Here is a 12,721-nt window from a genome sequence, read left to right on the forward strand (position 1 = left end):
AACGGGCGCGATGCATCTGAGATGACATCAACTTGTTCGTTGAGCAGCACAAAACGAAGGAAGACACGCAAGAAATAAAACAACGACGGACACCAATATGTTTGCGTTTATCAAGGAGAAGTAACACCAAACCTCATGTGGTGTCATTTGTTCGCATTGTGCTTCCCCGTTTATGCGCAATTAGGACCACATTTCAAGCCTCCTGGCTCACTCTGATGGGGAGAACGCAAGTTTTCGAACAACGCCATTGACAGAAACAGCAAACATAAATGTGAATCCGGAGCAATATAGTAGCAATGACTTGCTGCAGCGTCGTAGCCGGTATGTTATTGAAAGAGGGATAAAGCGGAGGGATAGCTCATGGCTGCGGAGCCATTTCAGCATTCCACCTACACGTCCTACTTCATATGCGCATGTAGGAGGAACCAAAGTGATTATATATGGAGGCTGAGAAATAAAGTTATTCCGCAGCTAACTGCATAGTTATCTGCTAGCTATAGTCCCCTGGCAGTGACACAGGAAAACCGGGAATGAAGTCGACAGTCTGAAGTGATCTTCTCTAAGCGGGAAGACTAGTGTAGAAAACAGAACTGACGATGCCCAAAGTGAAGAAATTATTTTTAAAAATATCCTGGTTAATAATGAAGAGGAATGATTGCAGGCAGTGTATACGCTGTCGTGGAACACCGCCGTCCAGAGGTGATGAAATGCGAAGTGCTCGCGAAACGACTGTCTGTGAAACCGGCACTAAGCCTCAAATACATAGATGAATCCAGGAATGGCATGCGACGGCAGGAGAGATAAAGAGGAGAAATGTCTGGAGGGTGAAGCATGTTCCGCAGGTTGAATTATACTGACGACAAGGCGTGCGCAAGCGTTCCCCACTCTGCACGCACCACTCGCTCACATCCGCTAACGCGCACGCACGCACACGCACGCACGCACTAAAATGTGTACTCACGAATGCGATTACAGAGCGACAGACACACAAGGACACGTAATGACACGCAAAGAACACAAAAGTGCTGGAAACACGAGAAGCGTTGAGACAATGCAGCAAGCAGGGTGCGCCTCTGGCAAGGGAAACGAAAGTCAAGGGAGTGAGCGCGTAACGCAATATTGTCTCCAACAAAGGATAAGAAGAAACGAAGAAAATGAAGCTCGAAACCATGCGGAGTAGGAGAATATCCGTTCTTCTTGCGTACAGGCAGGCACTCGCGTTCCATCAGCGAAAGTAAGAACAACGAGAACAAGGAGCGCGTTTTTCGGACGGCAAAACCACCCGCGCCGGTGGATAGAGACCTCGGAAACCAGGGAGAGATGGAATTAGCGCAGCGTTGGAATATGCACGAGGCCGGGCGAACATCAGGCAGCCGTTGCCGGTGGGTGGGGGAATCGCCGCGCCGTACTTCTCCGCCGCCGGGCCGATGGACTCCGTAGAGGGAGGGGGGGAGGGGGTGCAGCGCATCTCTCGCCAAAGGGCCCAACGCAAGAAGAGTGCTGCTCGCCGCACAAATTAGGTTTCTTGAGAAGTTCCTCCAGTCAAAATGCATACTGCGCTGCCTCTCGGCTAATACTGATCGAAAGGAGTGCGCGCGGAGTGAAGCGCGCGGGAGTAATTTCTTCGTTGCTCGCAGCGCTGGCTGCCTTGTCACACGGCACTCCTTTCATTTCTTTTGTTTTCTCTCTTTCTATCTGTATTTGACTCCTTTTCTTTTTCTCTTGCTCTGCGTACTGTTATCCCACTCCTCCGTGCGCTTGATTCTCGTAATAATTTTTGGATCCCTTCCCTGGCTCCCGCATTAAGCGCCGTCGAGTGCTCTGCAAGCACACACCATTTCCGCGGCCGTCCATATTTGAGAGCCGTACAGCGAAGCTGATGCCCTCCGCGTCTCGCTTCATAAAGGAAGGACAAAGAAAAAGAAGAGAAAAGGAGGGGGGGGGGGCGGCAGGAAATTCTTCATTGTTTTTCTTTAGAGCGGTTCTTTCTGCTTTGACTTTTGACTCCCTCTCGCACGAACGTAAATTTCTTGCCTTCTCTCCTATTTTCATGCTTTACAGCTTTATTATTATTTATCTTTTTTACTTCCTACTCGGCTCTGCACGACAACTTGGCTCCGTGCTTTTAGCGTCTGTCTCCGTACTCGCTATTATTCCCAGATCCTGAAAGCATAACCCGTTCCTGTCACGATTCATCCATTCATTTTTGAGGAACCCCGGATGACCGGGGTTTCTCAACTCACTCAGCGACATAGCAGAGCGAAGAGCAAAGCAAATTGCGCTTGCGTGAAATCTCGCGGTGCGCACAGATAAAGGCTGTTTCTCGACCTGCCGTGACTTATACATATGCTTGACAGGAAGTTTCCAGAGTGACAGGGACGCACAAACGCTTGTTCGCGAAAGTGTGAAACTGGAAATTCAATTTCACGTTTTATGAAGTTTGTGAAGAAAATTATTGTGTTCACGGGTGACTTGCGAAGGTGTTCCTGACATATATTGTTGTGAGAAGAAGGAGGTAGGTGTCAGTGGTGTCACAATCACAGAAGCGATCGTATTCAGAGAAAACTTAGTGAAGAATTATTTGCTGTTTTCTTTTGTTGTTGATCTGTCAAGATCGAGTGTTAGTTTCTGCCGTTATCCTGGTGGAGATGATGTGTTGGAAGCTCCAATGTAGTTAAGAAATATGAAAGGACATTTCCATTGCGATTGACAGAACATGGGACGGGCGATATCAGAAGTCAACTTTCGAAAGAGGACACGAAGAGGAAACTTGCCCTTTCGGAGTCTAAGGTTGGATAAGAAAGAAAAAACAAAGAAAAGTGAAAGAGCAATGAAAAATTACTAACTTCAAAGATACAACATGCGGAAAAGGGAAAGGGGTGGTGGAGTGGGTGGGGGACGAGGAGTACCTTTGGCATTGAGGGTGGCAACAAGATCGCGTGTTTTGAGCTGTCGTTCTCTACTCGTCGTAAGAATGCAAAGGACACAGGTCGCTAACACCGAAAATCCGAGTCACTATTTGCATACAATGTAAATGCCACTTTTCTCCCTCGCGGCGTAAGTTCACACTTTCGCATTAGCACAAAGAGGGGCGCTCCTACGCGGTCCGGCTGCAAGAATCAAAGCACGCGCGAAACTGCCACGTCTGGCGTTTCATATGAAATACGCGACAAGAAAGAGGGCAGATATAGAAAACAAAATAAGAGAGAGAGTGCGAGTGAGACAGTTGGAAACCGAAGGCGCACGGAACGCCACACGGAAAACACGCCACAGCGGGACAGTTTTGACGGATTGTTCGGGCACCCATACCAACCGGCCATACATACATATACGCGCAAGCGCGAACAAGAGGCCGAGGAACAGGAAAGGAGACACCACCGGGAAGAGGCAAAACGGAGCACCAAGATCCGCCCACCGCGGCACCTTCGGCTCCGCTCCCTTCTTCTCCGAGAGAGCGATCCCGAATCGCGCGGACGGTCGCGCATTCAACAGCGCTCTCGCTCTCCCAGACTTTGTTCCCCGAAAGCGCGGGGAGAAAAGGAATACGTTTGCGGAGACGCTCGCACAACTCCGTCACCCCTCCTGGGGCCGGAGGCGATATTCTTTCCTCGCGAAACGGCATGCGGCACGGTCTCGTTCGCGCGGTGCATCTGTTCGGCCCCGACGAGATGTGTGCGACCCCGGTTGTGCCTGGCAAAAGTGGTACAGCGCGAGTCTGCGCGATTCTCCCTCCCCCCCCCCCTGCCCCCCCCCCCCCCCCGCGGCGCAGCGAGCGAGAAACACTTCGCCGCCGATGACGGTGTGCGCCGTCAACACGCGAGATTTCCATCGAATCTCGTATGCGCCCGAGCACGGAGTGGGAATTGGCCTTCTTAAAGTTTCAAGACTGGAGTGCGCTAAGCGCGTCTCCGAGGTCTCCGCGACTTTTTTTTCGACCTTACCGCCCATTTGGGTTTTCCATTTGTTTCTCTCGTTTTCCGCGTTCATTTCGTTTCGTTTTCTTTATCTTTTCTTTTTTTCGCTGTTGGCATCGTGCACTTTCAGAAAGGCTGGAAGCATCGATGCGAAGTAAAGCAGGTTGTAACGTTTTCGCGTTTGCATGCAAAGGCTAAAGCACGTTCGAAAACCTCCAACAAGGCTTTGCTCCTGTAGCCCAGATTTTCAAATTCTAACGAACGCACTATGTATAATCATGTGACCAGCCGCTGTAGCTCAGCGCCTATGGCGTTTGCACTGATGAGCAAGAGATCTGGAGTTTTACGTGCCAGAACCACGATATGATTATGAGGCACGCCGTAGTGGGGGACCCCCGATTAATTTTGGCCACCTGACGTTCTCTAACGTGCAACCAATAGACGGTACATGGGCGATTTCCCATTTCGCTCTCATCGTAGTGCGGCCGCCGCTAACGGATTCGATCCTGCGACCTTGTGCTTAGCAGCTTATCATCACAACGCCATAACCACTATGGTACCACGGCTGGTTTGTATAATTTCCCCTAGCAGATGATTCTTTCCTGTATAATTCATGCAACATGTGCTAGTATTATACTAAACTGGAGCGCTTTGCCCGGCCAGAATTCAGAAGTTTCTGTTTCTTTCTTTATATGAAAACAAAAGAAAATAAAGGAAGAAGACAGGAGAGAAAGCGCGAGCAATGTAATAGCGAGCAAGAGGCGGGGACGCATATAGACGCAGGTTTGTCTTGCAAAACATGCGCGAACTGCACAAATGCGCGATTCCACGCATCCTCTGTTATGAGATCGAGACGCGGCGTTGCCCGGTGGCGGGTGATCTCAGGCGACGCCACCGTGCTAAAAACAGCCCCGCGGTCTTCCATCATTCCTCGCGCACGGCGTCTCCTGCGAGGCGGGTTAAAATCTCCAGGAGCACGTGAAAGTCACTTCCCTCGCCCTGCATATGCACACTCCGGGCACGCGAAAGGGACGCGAAAAGGGATACCAAAATGAACAAACAACGAGGACTGCGAACGCCCGATGAACACACTGGCCGACCCCTTATATATAGCGTATATATCGCTGCGGCAGAACCGCAGACTCCAGCCCAGGTTCTCCTCTGGAGTGCCACGTACATAGAGAATAAAAATAAATAAATCGCGCACGTCAGACGCACGTGCGTTACGGTGCACCATCGCATTTTCCCAACGCATAGCGCTCCCTTTGTGTCCGCAGTTTTTTGATTCGACGCGGCTGCTTTCGGTGAGGGTACGGGTTACGCGCGCGCGGCGCCCTTCAAGGACTGCGAAGAGCGGCGAGAGCGAAACCTGAAAACAAGTCAACCACGAAACACAAAGCAAGAAAACCGTATCGGCGAGTGTTTCCCGTCAATCGCGTAGATTCGGAGTGAACCTGACGATTTCCCGGGTCGGGCCCGCGATGCTAGCCAGGGGCTGACGCCCTCCGTGCGCGCGCCAAGCCAACCGACCGCCCGACACGCGTGCGCGCGCTGCTGCTGCTGCTGCTGCTGCTATAATCGGCCAAAGAAAAGGGTGGTGGCCGCGGCGCCTTCCACGCCTGCAGCTCGAAGAGCACCCCTGATCGGTTCGTTCTCCCGTATAAGCGCGCGAACGCGAGCCCGCGAAGGCGTCGCCCTCTCCCAAATAACGCCTCCGCTGGGCGAGAGAGCGGCCGCCGGTTTGTTGTTCTTGCGGCTGGATGCGCGCAGCGGGCATCGGCGGCAGAAGCAGCAGCACGCGCCAAAGATGCACAGGTGCGCGCAGTTAAGCGACGAAATAAGCGACGGCCGAAATTGCAGCGAAGAACTTCGGCGCTTATATATATATATATATATATATATATATATATATATATATATATATATATATATATATATATATATATATATATATATATATATATATATATATATATATATATATATATATATCTGCTTAATAAAAACGTGTTGCGAAAGTTGGAGAAGGCATTAGCCTCGCCGGGGGCGAAAGTCACAAAGCTCCCTGAGAACACGAGCGGTACGCAGTCACGCTTATAAAGCTTGACTGGGATGTTTTATGGATAGTATATGAACAGCCTATGTACTTCTCTGCTCATTTGTAGAATTATGCTTTTGTTTGTGCATATCCTAGAGGGGTAATGCAGGCACTATTTCACCAAACAAAAGCTGCTTAAGTCTGTAGGCTATTTATATACGATATGTAGACGTATTTTGAACGCTGTGAAGCTAGGGCGTATATAACTTGTCGAAGTTCGATTTGAGTATATGCCTTTATATGTACGAGAAGTTAGATGTCTGTCGATTCCTGTCACCTAATATAGACTCGTAGTCAACAGAGTGTTGGTAGACTTTCTATGAAATATTTGCTCGGGCGTCACTCAGGAAGACCTGTCGCCGGCTTCGTTTCTTCCGCTAAGCCAGCCTTAACCACTACTGCCCTTATGTTCAGACTAAGAAAATTGTGTCTACACGGTTTGTAGACTTCATGAACGAGTGTTTCCGGAGCCTCCCTATACCGGGAAACATAATATTAACGGTAGCCGCCTCCGGTGCTGAGGATAAACACTGCGTAGAGATGCAACAACCAAGGTTCTGGTTAGGCGCTAATCATGCATGTTATAAAGCCCCAGTGAGTTGGCACCAGCATCCTTGTAGCTCTCACAATACTGCACCCATCTTGCGACAGACTCTAAGCCACGAAAGAAGCACCGGCGAAAACTGCAAAGAAAACTGAGACGGTTATAAATGAGTCGTAGAAGGCGTGAACCGCGGAGAGCTAAACAAAAGGCTCCACCTTCTCGCAGAGCGAGCTGGCTTCTTTTGTAAACATCGCAAGCGCAGCGTAGAGCCGATGGTCTGTATCGGGGAAACGAACGTTGAAACGTATAAATCTGATCATTCCTGGAGCGGCCCGAATGACTTTCTTTGCACACTGTGTCTGATACTTTTTTTTTTGCGCTTCTAGAAGTAAAATGATCTCAGCTGCTTAGGTTTTTCACCCACCAGTTTATACACATTGTTTTTGCGGGCGTAAAAACACCCTCAGCGCCGGCTCTGCGGTTAGCCATTATAAAATGAATATGGATATATCTTAAACATTAGCGACGATATTTGTAGATCACTTCACCTTCGTATACACGTGTCCTTTTGACCATACAAATTACATTCACTGTTTATAGACAGAAGTCTTAAACATGTATATTTCCTCTGCCGTTTTACTGTACCCAACGGCCTGTAAGGAGGTCTTTCGACATTAGTAAACAAAAATAAGTCCGACAGTCTGTCAAAAGACAATCTACAGACTTAATTCGAAGGAGAACACCTAAGGGCTCTCAGTGGATTTCCTGAATTGTCTTGTTTTTTGTGGGTCGTACTGCGCTAAAATATCCTAGATCGCGAGTTAAACCTTCTCTGGTTCAGCTGCGTTCAGAAAGGAAATATAGATATGAAATAGATAGGAAATGCGCGTGAAAATAGTTCAAGCTTCAGCTACGAGCACATTAGATTTATACACCGCCGCATTGAGACAGCACCGGAATTACGCGGCTAAACGTTCAGGTTGAGTTTCAATCTGGGCCAACACGTATTACCATGGCCATTGTCTCCGTCGCCGTAAGCCACCAGCATAGTGACAACGTTCTGTTTAACACCTGGCGTTAAGGTGTGGGCAGCGACGTGATTTTCATGAAAGCCTATTTTGGCAAGTTCGTTTTAAGGATGCGAGACTAACAACAGAAGCATGCTTATAACAAATTCAAATTTCAAAAACGGCCATAAGGTGTCTTCCGCATCTCGCTGTTCACACCGACGCGCCATCGCACGTAACGGTAACATCAATACGTACGACGGTAATGCTGTAGCTTTCCTCTAAAATCTGCCACATAATAACGGATAAGTCCATGTAATGCTTATGGCAGTGGTATGTTATTTGTGGTCTATTAGAGGTACAGAACGGGTGCCCAGGGAAGGGAAGCACAGTCTAGGAAGACAGAAAACCATGAGGTGTCATTAAATTTGCAGTCGCATGCATAGGCTGCAGTATCAGTTGGCGACAGACAGGAGTGATTGGACATCTCTGGGAGAGGCGTTCGTCCTAGAATGCACATGAAAGGCGACCACGACGACAACAATGATGATGGTGATGCTGCTGCTGATTATTATTATTATTATTATTATTATTATTATTATTATTATTATTATTATTATTATTATTATTATTATTATTATTATTATTATTATTATTATTATAAAGAAACGATAGTCAAGGCCTCGGCAATAGACAATCACTTGGCGCTGTGAAGGTAACCGTTACAAGTGCCGGCCACTCTGCTCAGCCAAAATGACAAACATGCATGTGATTGCGTGTATTCGTCACTGCAGTCTCGGATTCATGTAATATCAAGTATGCAGGTATTCCTACCACTAGCTAGTCAGTTACTGTAGTCAAAATGATACGTGCATGCGTTGCCATATGTGCTTGCATGACATACACTTTAGCAAGCAAGCGGAGGCAAAAAAAAAAAGAAAGGGAGCACACAGAGATGTGGGCAAGTCCAAATCGTTTTCTTTCTTTCTCTACAAAACATGATGCTTGCCACAGTAAAAGGCGGATCGACGAAGGAGCCCGCACCGTTACCTGTGTAAAAATCAAGCTTCGTCTCCCATTTTTTTTTCTTCTCTCTCTCTCTCTCTCTATCTCTCATTGTTCGTCTATATTTTCGCGCAACATTCATAGCGGAGCTGTCTTCTGTGCGTTCCCGTAAAATGAGGAAAATTCTACTCGTAAATCATATATGACTTGTCACGGCTAACGGTGCAGTTAACACGCGCCAAATTCTGACCGCTGCGCTTGTCTATACGTTTTTACGTTATCACAGAAGATGAGATTTAGGCCCTACTCACACGAAGGAAACGTGTGGCACTATGGCCGCTGTAGTTAAAGATAAGATAGAGGGAAAAGCGATCCAAAACGTGAGCAGCACCCGAAACGGAGCTGAAGAGAACAGGGAAATGACAAGACGAAGTCGCCGGTGTATCCAAAAACACAGTAGCAGAAAATCGGCAGAATACAACACGAGGGAAGGAAACCGAAAGAGCGACGCAGCCATCTCGTCCCGCGGCTTCCGATCATCGTCAGTCTCTGTCAGAAAGCCTTTCTGAATCTTCGGGCGCGCGGAGTAAATTTCCCAGAAACTGAATATCGAAGCGCGTGGCTGGCGATTTCCCGCGCTCCCTTCTTTCCCTTCTCTTGTTTCTGCACTCCTTCACTCTTCCTTTTTCTTCCTTCGTTCCTCTCTCCTTTCCTTCCGTTGTTTCCCTAAAGCTCGAGCACTCCCAAATGCCTTTCTCCCTCCTACTCAACCCTCCTCCCCTTCCTCCCTTTGCCTATCATCCTCTTGCACGCACACGCGCAAGGCACTGTTTTCCTTCACTACCAAACCCTTCTCTCCCTCCTCCAACCGCCGCACTTCCTGACTCGAACCGGTCTCGTATTATCACTGTTTCGTTTGTTTTCCAGTCAATCTTCTGGCGTCGCTCTCCCGAAATATTTTTGGGGGGGTTTGTTTCTCTCCCTTCTTGCTCATTCTCGTGCCTTTCTTTTACTTTCTGTGTCTCGCGGTATCTTTTTATGTTCTCGCATTCCGCGTGCTTCTTCGTCGACGGCCTGTCGCCCGAGACGTCCTCCATCATTCTTTGCGTTGCTCTCTTTAGCGCATTGCATCTCGCTGCCGTCTATTTCCTCGGCCCGGGGCCCGGCTCGCGCAGTTCGTATGCGCATTTCCTCGCCGCACCCTTCCGCAGCGCGCTGCGTTCCTTTATCTTAAGAATGGGCTCCGCGCATAAATATTGCATGCGCCAATGCGAGCTCGAGCCGCTGTTTCAGCCCGGGCTATAGCGTACGGGTCTGTCCGTGGCTGAACAGCTGAGTCTCTCTTCTTCGATTCGATCGATAAGCATTAAGGTTCTGCCAGCGGGGAACATCAGAAGCAGGTGATTATGCACTCAAACACATGCGTTTGTGCTTGCCTCATGTCCCGTCGAATACAGTATCAGCGGAGTCAGAGTATTCTGTACGCGATTGGCTTGTTGCTATTTCATGTGCGCTATTGCTGCATATATGACTCCGTCACCAAGAAATGCCATGTTGCGCCAGTTTGTTTTCGAGGCAGCGACGCTAGTTGAGGCAGATTATTCGGCGTGGAATTGCAAGTCCATGCCTCAATTTTTCCATGTGGAAGGTCGAGTTGATGCTCCAATTTCTATGCCCTTCTCTTCCGGCAAAAAAAAAGAACTGTAGAAGCTTAAATGGGAGTTCAATGATAGCTTGAAATCGCCACCGAAGTTTTCATATAAAGCTGGTTCGTGAAAGCGCTTCAGATTGCAGACACTTTTCATAATTTTCAGTCAGTTCGCACAAACACAGTTCGATTGTCACCCGCCGTCTTTACGTAGTGGCGATGGTGTTGGGCTGCTAAGCACGAGGTCGCGGGATCGAATACCGGCCACGGCGGCCGCATTTCGGTGGGGGCAAAATGCGAGGACACCCATGTGCTTAGATTTAGGTGCACCTTAAAGAACCTCAGGTGACACAAATTTCCAAGGTTCTCCAATACAGCGTGCCTCATAATTAAATCGTGCTTTTGGCATGCACGTAAAACCCCCAAAATTTAGAAAAAGTTTGTTTGTATTATGACATGGAAAATGTGGATCTGGCTCTCGTGATCACATCATGCTAAAAAGAAAATCCCCAGCGATTGGAGCTAGCATTCCTTTCTATTTGAGGCATGATCGGTGTCCCAATTAGTTGGGCAAACGTGCAATGCAGAGAAGCCCACTTGGGAATTAGGAAAAGTGTCACGCGCAATACTGAATGTTATTTGTCCATCTCTACATAAATGTATTTATTTTGTGCCTTATTCAATGTAATAATTTGCTGTGCACCAGCCTGTTATGATTTCTTTGAGCTTGCTCTATTCATAGATGAATAAAATAGAATAAATAAATTACTCGGACACATCTTTTTTTATGTTGCGCCGAATATGAATCCTGCTATAACAAAACACAGACTAAATAGAAATCATATGTGCCTATGTTGTAGCCACACGTTCAGACAATATTATTTATTTCTTGAGAACCTCGCATTTGCCAGATGGTTACACCTTTCGAGTTCCAACAACTCTATTTTCACAAACTAGTTCTCGCCCTTCAGCATCGAATCCGCCACTACAAAACAGCAGGTTCGCAGCTACAACTACTTTACGGCTCCTGGTAACCCGTCCACATCGCAAACACACGCAACATTCAATAGTGTACCCATCGCCTATAGGCAGATAGAGATCAATACATTTTCTCGTTTATTCGCTCGAGCGCACGCGATATACGACTTCGTAAAATGTCGCCTCTGCGTCTTATCAGTCCTCGACGTCGGGCGTAACATCGGGGTCTCAACGAGTATCAGAGTGCGTGTGAATGCTACGACATGGAATAAACGTTCGCACGAGGCTGGGCCGCTTTCAAACGCAGCTTCATCAGGACCGCAGTTGCGAGGTTTTTCAACCCGACCAGGCAGCACTGGCTCGGAGCAAAGCGCGCCGCCCCTTATAAACCCACCTTACTCCCACTTTCCGATTCCTCCGAATCTTCTGCAGCCCGATCGTCTTTTTCCGTTTACGACCAGAACGGCGTGTTAACTTCTCGATTGTCGAAGCGCGCTTCTGTTTTCCTCCGAGCCTGTAAAAACGAGCGCGTTCGACTGGCGCGCTGCGGACTACGTAAACTACGCGTGTAGACAAAAAAAAATAATAATAATAAAATAAAAAATAAAAAAGATAAAGGAAAGGCTTGGGAAAGATCAAATACCGCAGTATATACACGAGTCCGGCGAGCATACGCAAGCTTCCACATGTAAATGAACGACATACGAGACCGGGAGGCAACGAGGTTGAAAGGAATAAATGAAAAAAAAAAAAATAGGCGGAATGCGAGGCGCGGTGATCGGGGAACATTCGACATCTTGTCTCGGCCGCGCAGTTCCGGCGGCCGTTTTTGTTCGCGAGCGCACCGCGTTTGTTCCTCCCGACGAGGACGAAGACGACGACGACGGCGCCGGGGAAGAATTTTTACGGCCCCGCGCGTGCTCGGCGGTTAATAAAAGCGAAGTAATCGTAAAACTATATCAGGCCAATAAAAGCGTGAGCTGTCCTGTATATAAATGCCCCTCCCCTCCCCTGTCCCCTCTTTGCCACTACTGCTGCTGCCACCGCTTCTCACTCTGCTTCTTCTATCAAATGGGGGAGAGAGAGAAATCGAGACGGAACGTCGTGCACGTGGTGTAACCAATAAAAAAACCCGCGCTCCCCTGTCTCGCTTGCTGCATGTTCCGCCGCTTGCATCTTCAACCAGCGGCGAAGTGTGGGTAGCCTTCCATTTTAAGGAGCCTCCAATGGCAGATAGGCAGTCGCTGCAGAGGAAACAACTTGCGCGCATCTCCAGCGATGGCTCGCCTTCCCCCCCCCCCCCCCCCCCCCGAGAGTGTATACAACGTATATAGCTCCGGTTGAAGCTCTCTCGCTCTAATTTGAATTTCATTCTGCCGGCTCCGAAGCACTGGCGAAAGCACGGGCACGCTATGCTCGTGACGACGCGAAAAGGCCGGGTAGGCCTGGCGGGAGAAGGACTGAGGGCATGGGAACCGGAGAACACGAAGCAAAGGCGCTAAGGGAACGAAAAGCACAGAGAGAAGA

At 48.5% G+C, this 12,721-nt stretch overlaps 1 protein-coding gene across 1 annotated transcript in view; it reads right to left on the bottom strand.

Moving 5' to 3' along the window:
• Positions 1-12,721, bottom strand: part of LOC142579052 (dachshund homolog 1-like) — a 252,665-nt gene that overhangs the window by 88,985 nt on the left and 150,959 nt on the right. The gene's annotated exons all lie outside the window — the stretch shown is intronic.

This window comes from Dermacentor variabilis, chromosome 4 (genome assembly GCF_050947875.1).
Source record: "Dermacentor variabilis isolate Ectoservices chromosome 4, ASM5094787v1, whole genome shotgun sequence".
Lineage (NCBI taxonomy): Eukaryota > Metazoa > Arthropoda > Arachnida > Ixodida > Ixodidae > Dermacentor > Dermacentor variabilis.